This window comes from Ursus maritimus, unplaced genomic scaffold (assembly GCF_017311325.1).
Source record: "Ursus maritimus isolate PB19 unplaced genomic scaffold, ASM1731132v1 scaffold_25, whole genome shotgun sequence".
NCBI classification, from domain to species: domain Eukaryota; kingdom Metazoa; phylum Chordata; class Mammalia; order Carnivora; family Ursidae; genus Ursus; species Ursus maritimus.
The window spans coordinates 807,538-812,227 of record NW_024425008.1 but is presented as its reverse complement, the minus strand read 5'-3'; the positions used below and the strand labels follow the sequence as shown (position 1 = coordinate 812,227).

General features: G+C 63.8%; 1 protein-coding gene across 1 annotated transcript in view; it reads left to right on the top strand.

The window, feature by feature from the left end:
- Positions 1-374: 374 nt before the first annotated feature.
- The window catches only part of CUNH14orf180 (chromosome unknown C14orf180 homolog), a 12,359-nt gene continuing 8,043 nt past the window's right edge, over positions 375-4,690 (top strand). The window contains exon 1 of the mRNA XM_040641238.1: positions 375-455. The gene's annotated coding sequence lies outside the window, so the exon portion shown is untranslated. The remainder of the gene's footprint in view (positions 456-4,690) is intronic.

Genomic DNA, 4,690 nt, shown 5'->3' with positions numbered 1-4,690 from the left:
CCCCCCCCCCCCGCTCTGCCTCTGATTCCAATCCATGGACTTTCCAAGGGCCGCACAGCTCTGGAACCGGAAACCGGGAGGGCAGGGAGGGGGCACTGACCCCTCATCTTGTCTCTGTCCGGGGCCTGGGAAACCAGTAGCTCCTCTCCTGCACCAGGGCCAGCGGCCTATCCGCAGGGTCACTGCTATTTCTGCCAAAGGGGAGAGGTAATTATAGCTCAGCTCCTGCCAGCTGGCCAAGCTCTGCACCCTGCTGAGGGGCCTGGGGCGGGGACGCCGGCTGGCCACAGACGGGCCCCACAGGCTGCCGGCAGCAGCTCCAGACCCCAGCAGCAAGAGGCTGGACAGGCCCGGGACCGCCTCTCCAGGGACCCCGAGGTCGGGCCAGCACTGCACTGAGCCACTCTCTCTGGAGGACGCCGCAGAGCCTGGCTTCATGGCCCAGGAGGAGCCAGGTGAGGGCCCAGCTCAGGGCGACAGGGAGAAGCTCACTTCCCAGGTGGGACGAAGCTGCCAGAGGTGCCGGCAGAAAGCCTGCCGCGGGCGGGCAGCCAGAGCGCACTGCGGGCCTGGACAAGGACTGGGGGGCTTATCATCCCGTTCACCTGGGACATGGCCTTTCAGTGCTAAAATGGGCACATTCCCAAGCAAACCAGGGCCGTCAGTGACCCCAGAAGACCCAGGCCCCTCTGAACCTCATGTTTTGTCTGAAAAGTGGGGGTGGTGTGCAATCACGGAGACACAAGTCCCTGGCGCTCTGAGCCCTCCCTCAGCAGCCTGGCCTGACATGAGGGCCCTCCCTGAGCCCCGGCCATCTACGGGGGAGGTGGGAACTTGGCCAGTTCCCACCACAAAGCTGGGGTGCAAGTCTCTACAAATCCGCCTGGCGGTGAGCCGAGCGCTGTCCTTTCGGAAGCCAGGAGTCTTGTCAGTTCGCAGGGGCTGTGGCCAGGACGGCAGGGTCGGGCACGGACACCAGCAAGCCTTCCTCAAAGGCCCGGGGGTCCTGCTGAGGGCGGGTCTGCGCAGGCACAGCCAGGCTGAGCGGGGAGTGGGGTCTACTCTGGTCACACAGCCCAGGCCACAGCATTTGGTTACCCTCAGGGAATGCCCTTCTCTGAGCTGACTTGATCAGAAGGAATCTCCCTTCTGGCCCACCGTGCACATGGGTCACACTTCCAACTCAGAACACAGCATTTATTGGGCACCTACTGTGTGCAGGCCCCTCTAGGACGGTTAGCACATTGTCTCCATCTTCACAGCGTGCTGGATGGTGGGCATAGACCGCCACTCTACAAGGGGGCCTGGAACTCGGGGTGAGTGACCTACCTGGGTACCCCTGGGGCCAGGGTCTAGGCTAGAGTCCACCTGCTCCCTTCTGCCTGGGGCTCTCAAGGCCAAGATCCCCCATTCTAGGGCATCCCCCTGCACCCAGCAGACACCCAGCCATCACCCTGACCTGCTGTTGCCCCATGTCCGGAGATGTGGGGGAGTGTCTCTGGAGACTGCCGGGACAGCTCCTGGTCCCCATGCCCCCAGCCCCAGGCAGGCGCCTAGGCAAGCCCAGTGAGCAGTGGTCAGCCAGGGGGTGGCCCCCAGGGGTTCTCCTCTTGCTCAAGTCAGAAATGTGTGTTATCTGGGCAGCTGCCAGCCTGCTCTGGGTTGTGAGCGCTGGGCTGGGGGCAGCCAGCCCTTCCTGGGGACCCCTTCCCATTGACCCTCACTCTGCCCCCCACCCTCCTGAGGGGAGGCTGGCATGGGAGTGTCCATGGCCTCCTGTCCCCTTCTCCAGCTGGAAGAAGGTGTAGCATGCATCTTGTGGCCTCAGCAACCCCCACACACACTTAATTCAGAGGAGCTGCTCAGGGGAGGGGGAGGGCAAACACTACACAGGGCCACCAAGCCCCGTGGTGACCGCTTCCTCCACAGCCAGACTGTCCAGAGGCCACTGTCCCACAGCTGTAATGGAAACTTCTCTGCTGGCCTGTGAGCCACAACAGCTCCGGTTCCCACCCTGCTCAAGGCTCTGACCGCCAGCGGACTGGGGGCCGGGCAGCTGGGCAAGTTCACCCGGGGCTGTGGCACCTGCAGGAGCCCAGGGGGGCCGGGGCGGTGCACGTGGGTCTGTGTGTGGTATGTGCTCATATGGGGGAGGCAATGTGAGTGTGTATGTGAGTGTGCACAGGGCGGGGGGAGGGGCGGCTGTGCATGGACGTGGTGTGTGAACAGTGGGGCTTATAGCTCCGGCCTCTGCTGGGCGAGGTCCTGACGTGGTTCTCCCAGCTGCACCAGCCCGGGGGGCCCCTGGAGGAGGGGTCGCCAGGACAGGTGAGCAAGACGAGCCCAGCCTGGGGCTCTGGGGCTCAGGCTCCAGACCGGTCGGGTCAGGAGGAGACCCTCAGCTTCCCCAGGACTAGAGGACTCCCGGCAAGCAGCTCCATCCCCTGAGCCCCGGGGTTCTGTGGGTGAACAGGCACAGTGCAGGGTGTGAGGGGTGACAGGGAGCAGGCGTGGGTGCTGACCCGGCTGCCGGCCACCCGGTCACAGCTCAGGAAGGCTCCCTCCCCGTTCAGAGCTGCACTAGGTGGGGTCTCAGAGGGACCCCTGGTGGCGTCAGATGGGGACGTACCAGCAGGCAGTGGGTGGTCGGTGGGCAGGGGGGCGAGCGGGGCACAGAGGTGTGATCAGCCTGGCCCGGGAGGAGGTGAGAAGCCTACCGGGTGGCATCACAGAGCGATGGTAGGACGGGTGGCCCGGCCCTGGGGCTTGGTGCTATCGGAGGCAGTGAGCCAGGCGGGAGCTGGCCCAGCCTGCCTCACACCTGCCTGGTGGCTGGTGGGAGAGGTGTGCAGAGCCGGGGCTGGGGGGGAGTGGGGCTGGGCTGCTGAGCTGGGCTGCAAAGGCTCAGCCTCCGTGGGCCAGACCCCATGGACGGTCAGGGCTCTTGTGGACGCACGGCCTTGGCCAGACCTGTGCTCCTATGAAGGAGTGCAGGAGAGCCTGAGCTCCACCCCGCCCCCGCACCCTGACCCACCAGGCCTGGAGCAGGAGCTCTGGGGAAGGCCCGGGGCAGGCCCTGAGCCCCAGGCGCCCTTGGCCCACCTCTGCCTGGCAGGCCCAGCCAGGTGGGCCCCCACCCAGAGACAAGGCTGGGCAGGCTCAGGCTGCAGCGACCACGTTCCCTACCCCCAGGGGGAGGCAAGTGTCCCCTCAACAGAGGTGAGAGGCTGTTGTCCGAGAAGCCCTGCCCTGGGGCGTGTCCTCCATGGGTGGGGAGGTGGTGACACTCCACAGGCCCCAGGCCTGAGCTATTTTCCGCCCTTTATCACCCATCTGTCACGAGCGGCCTCAGAGTGGAGGGCACTCCTGTTACATGCTGTTGCTATCTCCCCACTCCTGTGCAGGGCCCTGCCCTCCAGCCTGGGGTGGGCGGCCTGCCCGGTGGCTGGAGGGGGTCGGTGGGGGAGCCGGGAGGCGGTACCAAGACCAGTCCTCGCCTCCTCCTGCACCGCAGGTGGGGAGACTGAGGCCTGGGACAATCATGCTGTTGAGAAAGGACACTGAGCCATAGCAGGACAGAGCCCGGGACTCAAGCCAGCGGCAAAGGCCCCCACTTCCGCTTGGAGGAAATGACATTTAAGGGGAAGCTGGAGCCTGAACAAGGCTGCAGAGATGGGGGTAGACCAGCAGGGCAGGGACAGTGGGTAAAGGGGAGGTGGGGGGAGACCGCCCGGCCGCAGACGGGGACCCAGGCAAAGGCACATGGCCAGGGAAGGCCCGGGGCTCCCGAGGGCCGCCTGGGGGGAGCGCAACGTCCTCACGCGGGCAGATGGGCCCCAGGCTCTGTGCCCGAGCAAAGCCACTCTTTCCCTGAGTGACTGTCCCAGGCTCACTCTGAGCCCCTGACACACATAGCCGTGCTGCCCTCACCGGGCCCACGGAGGAAGTTGCTATTGTGGTCCCTATTTTCAGCTGAGTAGACTGAGGCACAGAGAGCGTAGGAGGCCTGTCCAAGGTCACACAGAGTCACACGGAGCCCGTGATGAAGCTGGTGGGACCCACTGGGCTGCACCAGAGCCATGGAGACACACACGAACACACTGCACACACACATATGCACACAGGCATTCACACTCAGACACACGCATGCACACGGCATACACCCACATGCTTGTGCAATACACACCCCACACTACACTCACATGTGTCCACGTACATGAGCACACTCCTGCACCTATGTGCAAATAGCCATGCACACTCCTATATGTGTGCACACGCACGCACACACACACTAAGGTGTGCGTGCAGTTGCCCTCACATATACACACAAGCACACACAGACATGCTCACACATATATGCATAGGGACACATGCTCACAGGCACACGCACATGCACTGCACACACGTGCACACACTCATGCTTACACGCACGTACACATTCGTGCTCACATACATTCACACGCACTCATCTCACACCTGCTCACACACGTGCACACACTCATGCTCACATACATGCTCACAGGCACGGACACACACACACTCGTGCTCACACGCATGCACACACTCGTGCTCACACGCATGGACATGCACACACTCGTGCTCACACGCATGCACACACTCGTGCTCACACGCACGGACACGCACACACTCGTGCTCACACGCATGGACACGCACACACTCGTGCTCACAC